Here is a 14,105-nt window from a genome sequence, read left to right as displayed (position 1 = left end):
CAAGAAATAAGCCCCAAAGTTTCGTGACTTGCCCACGATCACAGAGAGGGAAGACTCCTGCACTTTCTACCTTTAAGTACAACTTGCCTCTAATACCGCGCCACTGGGGTTTTGCTTCAAATAGTGCTGTTTTAAGGAACAGGTTTGACCCCCTCACCCCTGCCGCACGCTTTCACAGGAGAACCTGATGGCCCTTAAAAAGGTGAGAATCCACCTGCACACGTATTTTGGCATATATTTTTTTTCCCTCAGATAATCTTAAGTAAATTTAAGAATAAATTTGGGGCTAAATGAGCTACAAGGCCACGACCCCACATATTGGCTTCCTCTTCCAATCACTTTCCATAGGGACTCTTGGAAAATGTACTTGTGGAGGGAAGTAGGGAATTAGGAAGAGAACGGAGGATGCTTAAAAACAACTTGCTAATTAATAAACAACAATAACAGGAAAAAGGGGCGCCTGGGTGGCTCAGTTGGTTAGGCGACTTCCTTCGGCTCAGGTCATGATCCTGGAGTCCCTGGATCGAGTCCCGCATCGGGCTCCCTGCTCAGCAGGGAGTCTGCTTCTCCCTCTGACCCTAACCCCTCTCATGTGCTCTCTCTCATTCTCTCTCTCTCAAATAAATAAATAAAATCTTTAAAAAAAAAAAACAATAACAGGAAAAAAACCCTGGGCATGATCTCTCCCCGCAAAAAGTATGCCAATACTGGAGTCTGAAATAAAGGGAGAAGAGGCTGCTTTATTCTGTCTATACCAGACCTAGAGGGTTTGTTTGTTTGTTTGTTTTTAAGATTTTATGTATTTATTTGACAGAGAGACAGAGCGGGAACACAAGTAGGGGGAGTGGGAGAGGGAGAAGCAGGCTTCCTGCGGAGCAGGGAGCCCGATGTGGGGCTTGATCCCAGGACCCTGGGATCATGACCTGAGCCGAAGGCAGATGCTTAACGACTGAGCCACCCAGGTGCCCCCAGACCTAGAGGGTTAGGGGAGAAACTTGTATCTTAATTAATCTACCAGGACTTTAAATTTGAAGAAATTCTTGCATCAATAGGGGACTTTCACAGGATAAGATTTTTTGTTGAGGCAGCTGCTAACACAAATAGCAAGATAGCCCAAAAGTGCAGACGAGAATGTGTTTACTCTGATGGTAGGTAGGTTAATTTAATCAAGGCAACGAGGCATCTGAAACAAGAGCGGTCGATGCTTGACAATGGTGTGAAATCATAGAAGGTAGTTGAAGGAGAAAATGGACAACAGTTGAAAGCTGCAAAGAGAGTAAGGAACTGTGAAAAGCCATAGGATTTGGCAAGAGGTCAGGAGTGAATTGATGGGTTTGGATTCCACTAGATATGCAGATCATTCCCAAAGCTGAAGTTAAAAAAACACATAAAAGACTATTTATGAAAGTTTCACAGTATGTTTGATAAAGCACAGGTTTTGTTTGCCTTTTATTTTTTTACTTTTGGGGGCAGAGTGAAAAATTAGCAGGAACAAGGTCCTAGTAGAGAGCACATCTATATACCAGATGCATGGTACTAACTGAGAATTCAAATGTAATATACAGATTCTTGCTTTTTTTTTTTTAAAGATTTTTTTCATTTATTCATTTGAGACAGACAGATACAAAGCATGAGCAGGGGGAGGTCCAGAGGGAGAGGAAGAAGCAGGCTCTCCGCTGAGCAAGGAGTCCGATGTGGGACTCGATCCCAGGACCCTGGGATCATGACCTGAGCTGAAGGCAGAGTCTTAACCATCTGAGCCACCCAGGCGCCCCAAGATTCTTGCTTTTTAGGAACCGATAGACTAAGAAGAAGGGTATATAAACTGACGGTTGTAAACAACGTGGCAGATGTTCTGATGGAGCTATCTACAGGATGCTATAAAAGCACAAAGAAAGAAGGTGCTGGGGCAGGGGGGAGAGGTGGAGAGAGTGAGACTGGGATTGATGGGGGAAAGCTGAGTGCCATGTAGTCCAAATTGAGAAGCCAGTGCAGAAATTTTATATTTGCTGAGATCGATGGATGGCAAGGCATGAGAGGCTCAGGGTGAGGATGAAGAAAGAAGTAGCTTGCTTTAAAAGATGTGGCAGGCCATAAAATAAAAAAAAAAAAGATGTGGCAGGCCAGGTAAAAGGCTATGAACTAAAATTTGAAGTAGGATCTGGAGTAAGTGGCACAAGCCTATCTGCAGTTCAGATAGAACTCTGTGATGGCAATGTGAAGGTTGGATTTGGGAGGAGACAAAACTCAAGGCAGGGTGACCAGCTCTGAAACTATTGTGAAGATCTGGACGGCAGCTGTTGGAGATCTGAACTAGTGCAGAGGGAGTGAGGATGGAGGCACATCAGGAAACATTAGGATGCTAATGCTTGCTTGGTGGGCAGACTGACAGATGATTGGATAGTGTATCATTTAGGTAAATTTTTTAAAAGATGGTATGAGCAGGTTTGACAGTGGGTTATGTGGACATTTGAGGAGAATTTTCAGTAGATTGAATCTGAGGCTGAATAATAGGTGATAATCAATACCGTCTACATAATTGGACATTTTATGAGATTATGTAAAAATAAATATCAAACATGCCATATACCTAAATGCTTCCCTTATATAAGCATATTAAACTCCCTATGAATTTCATAAACCACTTATTAATGCAGTGAAGAGGGCACTCTATAATATTATATTCACTCTTCTACTTTTCTTCTTTATCACTGTATTTCTTTTTTTTTTTAAGATGTTATTTTTAAGTAATCTCTACACCCAACATGGGGCTCAAACTCACAACCCCAAGATCAAGGGTTGCATGCTCCATGGACTGAGCCAGTTAGGCGTCCCAATCACTGTATTTCTTTATCCCAGCATATTTACTCTCCATCTGGTTAGAAACTTTTACAGGTGTGGATCTGTATCCATCTGTACACACACTCATTTTTTCCTTGCCTAAAGAAGCATGAAGAGGTGTGTTAGAGACAAGCTGCCATGTTTCTACAAGGATACTGAGTTAGAGAGTTAGGTTTAGAAATAAAAGGCAATTTGCCTACAATGGAGCTATGGTTTCCAAGAGGGTGGTGGAGAGTGTGTGGAGGAAGTCCAAGTGTGCGTACATACTGAATAGCTGTGAGAGTTTGAATGAGTGAGCCATGTGTCCCTTTGTGGAAGACAAGAATGAAGTATCAAGTTAGGAAAACAACTAAGGAAGCATCCCAGACTGAGTTTATCTTCCCATACTTACACCCTCAACTGCCATGCTTCTCAGATTCCTTCTTTGATAGTGAAACTCCTGTTGGCTCCGTATTCCAGGCAGAAGTCTTAGAAGTCATCTTGGATATTTCCCTCTTCCTTGTTCACTGTTTCCAGAAGTGAGCAGACAGACCTGGGTTCACTCCTCAACTCTGCCACAAGCCAGCTGTGGGTAAGTTCCTAAAATCTGCTAATCCTTGTCTCATTACAAAATAGGGATCACAATAGTCATCTCGTTGGAAGAAGATTAAATAAACTAATGTAGGTAGGTAAAGCTCCCCAGGCAATTCCAGTGGGCAGCTATATTAGTTTCTTAGGGCTGCTATAACAACCACAAAATTGGTGCCTTAAAACAACAGTTCTGGAGGCCCAAAGTCTGAAATCAGTGGCACTGGCCAAAATCAAGATGTCAGCTGAGCCGCACTCCCTCTGGAGGCTCTAGGGAAGAATCCAGTCCTTTCCTCTTACGGCTTCTGGTGGCTGCCAGCAGTCTGTGGCTTATGGCTGCCTCACCCCAATCTTTAAGGCCAGCATCCTCAAGTCTTTCCTTTTCTCCCTCTAGTAAGGCTACATGTAATTGCTTTTAAGGCCTACCCAAAAAATCAAGGATAATCCCCGCCCCCGCCCCATCTCAGGATCCCTATTTTGTTCACTCCTGCAGAGATCTTTTCTCCAAATAAGGTAATATTTACAGGTTCCAGGAATAGGACCTACTGTCTTTGGGGCCATTTTTTTGGTCTCCCACAGCAGCTGAGGTTGAGAACCTCCATATTAACTAAATAAAGAACTGCCTCAAAAGGAAAGCTTGTTTGGGAAAATAAACGTTTGATAGGCATTTAGGTTTTTTGGTTTGTTTGTTTTTTATTGAAGTATAGTTAACATACAGTGTTACGTTAGTTTCAGGTGTACAATATAGTGATTTAACAATTGTATACATTACTCAGTGCTCATCATGATAATCCCCTTTATTTCACCCCTCCTGCCACCCTGAGAAGAGTTTTAACCCATGGTCTGTGGGCTCTGTATCTGTGTGCCTGATGTGGTAACCACTAAATACATGTGGCTACTTAAGTATAAACTTATTAAAATTAAATAAAATTAGGAATTCAATTCCTCAGTCACTTTTGCCAATTTCAAGTCCTCAGTAGCCTCATATGACCAATGGCTGTCACACTGATGCACAAGCATCACGGTGCAGAGCTCTAATGGACACCACTGAACTGTGTGTTTCTAGGTGTGTATGTGTACTTCTCTGGGGACAGGGTCTAACAGAAGACACAAGTTATCAACCTTGACAAGGACTAGTCTGTGATGTGATTTATTTGCCCCATAATTTTGAAATTGATTTGGTTTCCAAAATGTAAATTTTGATTCAATACATTAAAGAAAATCCACACTACTCACTTCTTTTGGAAAACTGAAAAATCTAAGAATACTGATCCTGCATTCCCTCTGGACAAATGTTTCTTGGAGCAAAGTAGCTGCTACCTGTGGACACTTAGAGCCTGCTTTCCCCAGTTGCTAAAAGTCCCCACCTGCCCCTTTCCAGTTCCATCACCTGCGTAGCTTCTAGTCTGAGATTTCTGGTCTTCATCTTCTGTCTGATTCTCAAAGATGTCCACGACCCATATCACTGCTTCTCCAAGTTGAATGTGCATAGGAATCACTTGAGGATCTTGTTAAAATGCAAATTCTGATTCAGTAAGGTTGAGGTGGGGCCCAAGTTTCTACATTTCTGACACATTCCTAGGTAATAATAATACTTTGAGTAGCAAGGCTCTGATTGAATCTGGGAGCTGGTTCATGATATCTAGCAACAAAGAAACAAAGGCAATGTCTGTTTCCTAGACTAACTTAATGAAGAGCCAAATTCAAGCTGCTAGAAAGCTGGTCCAAATATCAGACAGGTTATAGCACTAGGAGCGGTACTGTACAATTGGTAAGTGAAATTTCTTTCCCCATCTTTAAAGTGGCTTGTTTGGTATTTGATAGTGAATTTGTACCAATTAAAACTTAATTTATTTTTTATTTTTTGGAAGGTTTTATTTTTACTCCACTTATCATACAGTACTATTAGTTTCATTTGTATAATATAGTAATTCAACACTTCCATACAACACCCAGTACTCATCACATAAGTACATTCCTTAATCCCCATCCCCTATTTCCGCCATCTCCCCACCCACCTATCTCCCCTCTGGTAACCATCCATTTGTTTTCTGTAGTTAAGAGGCTGTTTTATGGTTTGCCTCTTTCTCTTTTTTTCTTATCCCTTTGCCCATTTGTATTGCTTCTTAAATTCCATATATAAGTGAAATCATATGGTATTTGTGCTTCTCTGAATGGCTTATTTCACTTAGCATCATACTCTCTAGCCCTATCCAGGTCGTTGCAAATGCCAAGATTTCATACTTTTTTATGGCTGAGTAATATTCCATTGTATATATATATATGCCACTTCTCCCTTTTTCTTTTCCCCCTCACATCTAGGGTTAGGGTTCAGGATAGGACTGGGGAAAGGGTGAGGGTTAGGATTAGGGCCAGGGTGAGGGTATGGGCCTTGTATACTGCTGGTCGGAGACCACTCCATAGGATGTTGGTTAGGGTTAGGGATTAGGGGAAATGTTAGGGTTCAGGTTAGGGTTTTGGTATGAGCCTGGTATCCTGCAGTTCAGAGACCTCTCCAGACTTCTGCTTGGGTGTGATTAGACATGGCATCCATCCACCAAGCTGAGGCAAGGGAGGGACTTAGAGCTCTAAATACTCTTTTTTTAAAAAAAGGTTTATTTATTTAGGGGCTCCTGGGTGGCTCAGTCAGTTAAGCGTCTGCCTTCGGCTCAGGTCATGATCCCAGGGTTCTGGGATCGGGTCCCACATCGGGCTCTCTGCTCAGCGGGGAGTCTGCTTCTCCCTCTCACTCTCCCCTGCTTGTGCTCTCTCTCTCTCTCTCACTCTCTCTGTCAAATAAATAAATTATTTAAAAAAAGATTTATTTATTTTAGAGAGAGAGAGTATGGGTGTGTGTACACTAGCAGGGGAAGCAGCGGGGGGCGGGAAGCAGACTCCCTGCTGAGTGGGGGAGCCCAAAGCAGGCCTCCACCTCACAACCCTGAGATCATGACCTGAGCTGAAACCAGGAGTTGGATGTTTAACCTACTGAGTCACCCAGGTGCCCCTAAATACTCTTTAATTAGATGTTCAATTGTTACTTCTGTTTTTATCTCTACCTTCACACCCATTTTCAGAAATATTACCAATTCTTAAAGGTTTGGGATCTTCCCCAGAATAACTCGGCTGCTCTCAGCTTTTCTTATTTTGTGTTCAGGAACCCACTTTCTCAAATCTAGTGTTAGGGTTAGAGTTACAGTAAGGGTTAAGTTTAGGGGAAGGTTATGTGCCTGGTATCCTATAGTTCAGAGACCTTGCCAGAGGGTTAGGTTTATGGTTAGGGTTAGGGAAAGGGTTACGCTTAGTGTTCCAGTTACAGGTTAGTGGTAGGACTAGGGTTTGTGTTAGGGTGATGGTTAGGGTGAGGGTGAGGGCTACTGTATGTGCAAGGTGTCTTACAGTTCAGAGACCTTTCCAGAGAAGAAAATCCTAGACTTCTGCATAGGTGAGAATAGACATGGTAGCCATCCACTGAGCTGAGGCATGGAAGGGATTGGGTACTCTAATCTTTAAACAGATACTCAGTTGTTCCTTCTATTTTTATCTCTGTCGTCACACTCATTTTCAGAGCGTTATTATTTCAACACCCATTAGTTAAATAGTAATATTAGTTCCAGGTATAATATTAGTTCTAGGTGTATAACATAGTGAGTCAGCATTTCCATACGGCGCCTGTTGCTCATCACAACAAGTGCTCTCCTTCATACCCATCACCTATTTCACGCATTCCCTCTCCCACTAAAACTAGTTTAATTATTGCACAGATATGGGTGGAGTTGTTTTTAATTGCCCACTCAGCAAATGTCTCTGAGTTGGAGTTTGCCTCAGATTCTTAGCAGAAACCATTTTACCATACATTCTGAAGATGATCAAACAACCTAAAGATGATACATATCTTCCTAGTGTGGATTCCTTGAATGACCAATAGGGCTGAATTCTGACTCCCCATTCCCCAGTGTGGATCATGCAGTGCTGAGTAAGAGTTGAGTTTTAAGTAAAGGTTTTTCAAGAGAATGTCCCAAAACTGAAATATGGGAATTCACAGATTAAAAGGGCCAACGCTTTGCATGCACAACATGAAGGATGAAGACCTATATCATTCTGGAATTTCTCAAAATATAGGACAAATTTGAGATCCTAAGAGCTTCCGGAATCTAACTAGCTGCAAACTAAAAATTGAAAAACGGGATGATATTAGACTTCTCAGTCTAGAAGATGATGAACAATGCCTTCAAAATCTTGAGGAAAATTAATTTCCCACTTAAACTCTGATGAATGATATTCAAAGTAGGAATAATTTTCAGATATGCAAAGCATTAAAAAAAAGTTACCTCCCATGCACCCTTTCTCAGGAGGTTACTGGAGGTCTACCTAAAAGAGAGAGTAATCCAAGTAACAAGCATAGGGGATTCAACATAGTAGGTAATGGAAGAAATTCTTGAGAGGGTGATAAAGGAGATCGAAGTTGAAAGTTTTGGAGCTAAGAAGATGGAGAGTTCAAGGCACATGCCTCCAGGGGGAAAAGTACTGCAGACAGAGTACTCGGTGTGTTTGGTATGTTCCATTGCTGAGAGGAGATGTATACTTTGGGGTGAAAGTTTGCAATTCTGGCAGGATTAGTGATGGGTACATAGAAGACTAAGCAAAGGGGGGAAACCATACTCATTTATCATTAAGTCCAGGCAAAATGGTGTGCAAGAAATTTAATTATAGTACATTAGAAGACTTAGCTATGAATAATACATACATAGTCATTATAATGTGAACACTGAAATCTGATCTAACCAAAATAAGTTAGAAGTATATTGGGAGGTTTGAGGGAAGGGGGGGGAATGACAATTCTGTGTATGAAGGTAATGTGGCTGTGTAAGAGAGCTAAATCCTTATATTCCCTAAAATGAACTTAATAACATGTAAAAGTCAAATATCAAAAGAGATGGCTGTCTTAAGTTATTTAGAACGTGTAAATAAATCCCCATAGAAACAGCTATACGAATAGGAATTTGGATGCAGTTCTGCAGAGCAGGACTTAGTGGTGGGATGGGGGGGAAGGGACGGCCCTCGTCCATTCCAGGTCTTATAGACCAATTTGACTTTTCCATTATGAGTATCATAACATCAGTTATAGAGAATAAACTACAATCGCACCTCCCATTCCCTTTAAGCCTTCTGTAAGGAGCTTCTACCCTTAGCCCTTCCCTTGTCTTCCCTATTGTCAAATATAATTCACTTATTTTAGTCCTTATCTTCTCAACATTTCACATTATTACCTACCGTACTTCTTCCACTTTGAATTCTGTCCTCCCTTACCCCTCTGTCTTCAGGTTCTCTTCCTTCTTCTGAACACTCCTTACAGTGGTTCCTCTTGTTCGGCATTCCCACATATTATTCGTGTTCTTCATTGTTCTGCCTTTGGTTCCTGCACTTTTCGTGCTCTAGGCTCTCTTTGGGCTAGCTCATCTATTTCTACATATAAGCCTTCAACTACCATCTCTAAACCAGTGAGTTCCAGTTTATATCCTGAGCCTGAGCCTTTTCTTGAGCCTCCTCCGCATAGAGGTGACTTGAAGAAACATCACTACTTGTTTGTTTCACAGGCACCGTAAACCAAACCTGCATTCCTCCTCACTTCCTCTCCACTCGCCTCTTTTTCTTCCTTATCTCCTGGATGAACACCACCATCCCCCCAGTAGAAATCTGGGATCTTCCAAGATGTGTCTCCGTCACTCATGTGCATGTCAGACGGGGTCTGTGTCCCGTTCATCCTTGTGTTCTCTGTGTCATTTGTTCCCTTGAAGGTAGCTGGCACAGTGATCTCTAGTTAATTCTTGCTCCATAAATATGTGAATAAAATGAGGATCAAACTGATAAAAGGGACAGTTTCTGAAATTTAACAGACTGTTCAGATAGATTTCAAGGCACAGAAGACAGACAACCCGCAAGAAGGAGAGCCCAGTGGTCAGAGAGCTGCTGCAGGAGGATATGTTGGAATAAAGCATGATGGCTTCATGACATTTTCACGTGAAGAGATGGACATCTGAAATTTCCCACAGTACCGAAAATCCACGTCTGATAAGACAGTAAAGCCTAATGAGAGGAGAGATGTATGGTAGAATTTCAGAGTCTGCTATAATCTTGGGTGTTCAGCACATTGTCCATACAGAATCTTGCTTCTCGCCTTTCTCCCAAAGCATAGGGCTTCAGCTATTCATTCATGAGTTGGTTCTCCCCAAACTGGAACTGAGCATTTGGTAATAACTGGGTTTGGTGCTGTATTAGCTCCCTAGGACTGCCATAACAAATTGCCACGAACTTGGTGGCTTAGGACAACAAGAATTTATTATCTCATTGTTCTGGAGGCTAGAAGTTTGAAATCAAGGTGTTGGCAGGCCCATGCTCCCTCAGAAAGCTCTAGAGAAGAGTCCTTCTTTACCTCTTTCCAACTTCTCATGGTTGCTGGCAATCTCTGCCTCTGTCATCACATGGCTTTCTTCTCTCTGGTCTAAGTGCGGCTCCATGTCTCATCTCCCTTTAAAAGGACACCAGTCATTGGATTTAGGGCCCACCCTCATCCTGTATGACCTCAGCTTAACTAATTACATCTGCAAAAAAAAAGGTACATTTCTAAATAAGGTCACGTTCCAAGTTTCCAGGTGGACATGAATTTTGGAAGGATACTGTCAACCCATTACAGTGCTTTTGCCAGCTAGTAGTTCATTGAAATTCACCCTTTACCTGGTCTGTAAACATGAAATGGGCCTCTTAAATATTTTTCCTTTACCAACAAGCATGATATTATGATTTGTCAGTAGGAGGCTCTGGAAAGACATTACAAGAGAAAGGGGCTTCCCGTCCTGGTTCTGGTGTGCTGGCTCGACAAGCTTAGCATGCAGCTCTCCAGGAGGCAGCAGCAGATCTCCCTGGCAGCAGTTTCTTTCTGCACCCTCTTGGGCAGGTTCAGAGCAGAGTGCCACTAGTGAGATACTTCACAGTGAATGACTTTCCCTTGCACTCTGGAGAAAAGACTTTCGGCAAGTTCCATTACCATGGCACAATAGAGACTTCTCTGCTGTGCAGTGAGCCATGGCTGTGCACTGTAAAGGAGGCTGCTCATCATCAGGTGGACACTCCATGGATATAATTCAGTCTCTTACCCTAGTCACCCCAGTGCTTGCTCAGTGAGCCATAAACAAAGTGGCCACAGTGGTAGGGATGGAGGCTATGCATGGGGTTCAGAAACATGGACTTCCCCTACTCAGTGTTGATTTGTCTAACATTACTGCTGAGTAGCGAATCTATCAACAGAAGAGGTCAACACTAGGCCCCTTATATGGCACCACTCTCCACGGGGACCAACCAGCCACCTGGTGGCAGATTGATTACACTGGACCTATTTCTTCACAGAGGAGGCAGAGATTCATCCTCACTGGAATATGCATGTTTTCTGAATGTGGAGTTGCCTTCTCTCAACATAATACTTCAGCCAGCTGTACCATCTGTGTACTTATGGAATGCTTTATCCATCATCATGGTATTCTGCACGGCATTACTTCTCATCCAGGAGCCCATTTCACAGCTAAGGAAATACAGCATGGGGCTTATGCTAATGGAATCAACTGGCCTTAACCCTCATATTCCATCACCTAGGAGCAGATGGCTAATTGAGAGTTGGAGTGGCTTATTGAAGACTCATTTGTGGTGCCATTTGGGAGACAATACCCCAAAACAATGTGATTCTGTCTCACAGGATACAGTGTAAGCTTCGAATCAGCAACTGTTATAGGGTGTTCTCGCTCCCATAGCCAGAACACATGGATCTGAGCATCAAGGGGTAGAAGTGAGAGTGGCCCTTCTCACTCTTAAACTCAGTAACCCATTTGCAGGATTATTTTTCCTGCCCCAGAAACATTGAGCAATGCTGTTATGAAAGTCATAGTCTCCAAGGGAGGAATGCTTCCATTAGCAGACACAGTGGTTCAATTGAATTGGAAAGTGAGAATGCCTCCTGGACATTCTGGACTTCTTATATCATTGAACCAACTGGCCAAAAAAAAAAAAAGTCACTCTAGGTGAGGTGAACTCGAGTTGCTGCTATAAATGCAGACAAGAAGGACTATGAAACCCAGGGAGTTACTTGGAGGTGCCTAGGAGTGAAGGTTTTGGTCACTCCAGGTGAATTTCGGGCTGAGGATGGGGGAAATGTGGACTGGGGAGTGGAAGAAGGAAGATGTAGATACCATTGACAGCCTCACAGCAAATCGCAGAAACCATGACAGCAGGAGCTTTGTGTATTCTCTGTTATACATGCGTGTTTATTTTATATGCTAAACAGTTTCTTCTGTCTCCTTCCCGTTGTTATTTTATGTACCTAGAGTTGAAAGTTAACTTCACAATGTATTCATTAGGTAACAGAATATTTAGTGGGACTTGGCCTGAATTTGAGGAGTAGTTAAGATCACCAGTGATGGATACAATGACTTTTGGCACTGTGTCTCTCCGTATTTTGAGGAAAAGGAAAATAGTTGTATTTTGTTACAAGAAAAACTGGAGTTGTTTTATTGATGTACAGAAGTTCAAAAATGTATAGAAGAGTGCACATGGAAGCTGAATAGCCACAGAGCTACCCTCATTTGTATTGCTGTGCTTTTGCTTAAGCTATTCTTGAGTTTTAAATGGCTCTTCTTATTCTCTCAAATTTGAGGCCCAGCTTGTTTCACCATGAAGTGAACCAATTACTTTACCCTATACTGATTTCCTCCCCTCATGTCCCTGAAGAACTTGACTACATCACACATTTAGCACCTAAGTATACTCTGAATGTAATTTTCCTCTAATTATTTGATGTGTTATACTGCCTTTCCACCAGCCCCAGCCCACCAGATCCGAAGCTCTTTAGGACTATGTCTCTTTTTCTTTCTTTTCGTTATCCATCAAAAACACACATATGAATACACACTCAATGAATACGTCTTAATTTAATAGCTGTCCTCACTCACTCGCTGCACTGGTTAATCTGCTTCTTGCTCCAAATTCACTTTCAGCTAATACAGTGTTTCCCAACCTAATTTGACTAGAGAGTACTTTTGACATTAATATACAATGTCTCAAAACCACTTGGGAATTTAAAAAAAATCTCATCAGTTTTTTGCTTTGTATATAGTAGTGATTTATGTAAAATATTTTATTTTGGATTAACATATCATAAAATTCTTTTAAAAATATACTCTATTTCATTGGTTAATATGACTTTTCCCATTTCTTAAAAATAATTATGTAAGAAGAATTAAAAGGACATACTGTAGTTCCTCAAAAAATTAAAAATATGATCCAGTAAGAAGAATTAAAAGGACATACTGTAGTTCCTCAAAAAATTAAAAATATGATCCAGTAATTCCACTTCTGGGTACAAACTTAGAAGAACTGAAAACAGTCTTTTTTTTTTTTAAAGATTTTATTTACTTGACAGAGAGAGACACAGTGAGAGAGGGAACACAAGCAGGGGGAGTGGGAGAGGGAGAAGCAGGCTCTCCGCTGAGCAGGGAGCCCCATGCGGGGCTTGATCTCAGGACCCTGGGATCATGACCTGAGCTGAAGGCAGATGCTTAACGACTGAGCCACCCAGGCGCCCCTGAAAACAGTCTTGAAGAGGTATTGTTCATAGCAGCCATGTTCATAGCAGCATTATCTACAATAGCCAGAAGATGAAAGTCAAACAAGTGTTTATCGAGAGATGAATAGATAAACAAAATGTGGTATTATACATGCAATGTAAACTTATTCAGCCTTAGAAAGGAAGGAAATTCTGACACATGCTACAACATGAATGAATATTGAGGATATTATACTAAGTGAAATAGGCCAGTCACAAAAAGACAAATACTATGTAATTCCACTTACATGAATGGAATCAATAGAGCAGTGAAATTCATAGAGAAAGAAAATAGAATGGAGGTTGCCAAGGACTGGGGGGGGGGAGGGAGGGGGGAGTTGGTGTTTAATGGGTACAGTTTCAGTTTTGCAAGGTGGAAAGAATTCTGGAGATTGGTTGCACAACATGAATATGCTTAACACTACTGAACTGTACCCTGAATGGTTAAGATGGTAAATTTTTTTTTTTTTAAGATTTTATTTATTTGAGAGAGAAAGAATGAGTGAGAGAGAGCGCGCACATGAGAGAGGGGAGGGTCAGAGGGAGAAGCAGACTCCCTGCTCAGTAGGGAGCCCGATGCGGGACTCCATCCCAGGACTCCAGGATCATGACCTGAGCCGAAGGCAGTCGCTTAACCAACTGAGCCACCCAGGCGTCCCAAGATGGTAAATTTTATGTTGTGTATATTCCATCACAATTTTAAGAAATCCAACAGTCTATAAAATGAAATTTATAGAGAAGATTATTCAGGAACCAGTAAAAAAATATTGAGAAAAATTAAAGAGGACCAAAATAAATGGAGTGATTAGAAGGATTAGAAGACCTGATATTGTGAAATGACAATTCATTCTAAAATTATTTGTAGATTTATCTGTAGATTTATTGCAATCCCAATAAAAATTTCAATACTTTTTCTGGAAATTAAAAAAGCCTGGTACTAACATTTATATAGAAATGCAGAGTTTAGAAGAGCCAAGACACTCTTAAAGGAGAAGAATGAGGTGGTACCCTATTGCCTGTCAAGATGTATTAAAAGTCTGCAGTGGGG

At 41.6% G+C, this 14,105-nt stretch overlaps 1 long non-coding RNA gene across 4 annotated transcripts in view; it reads left to right on the top strand.

The window, feature by feature from the left end:
• Positions 1-14,105, top strand: part of LOC115944754 (uncharacterized) — an 80,312-nt gene that overhangs the window by 830 nt on the left and 65,377 nt on the right. For all 4 annotated transcript variants that reach the window (XR_014139638.1, XR_014139635.1, XR_014139637.1 and 1 more), the window contains exons 2-3: positions 3,301-3,412; positions 5,089-5,179. This is a non-coding gene — a long non-coding RNA (uncharacterized LOC115944754). The remainder of the gene's footprint in view (positions 1-3,300; positions 3,413-5,088; positions 5,180-14,105) is intronic.

Source organism: Leptonychotes weddellii, chromosome 13, assembly GCF_054177405.1.
Source record: "Leptonychotes weddellii isolate Sample4059 chromosome 13, ASM5417740v2, whole genome shotgun sequence".
NCBI lineage: Eukaryota > Metazoa > Chordata > Mammalia > Carnivora > Phocidae > Leptonychotes > Leptonychotes weddellii.
The sequence above is the reverse complement of the archived record's forward strand: the minus strand, read 5'-3'. Positions and strand labels throughout refer to the sequence as shown.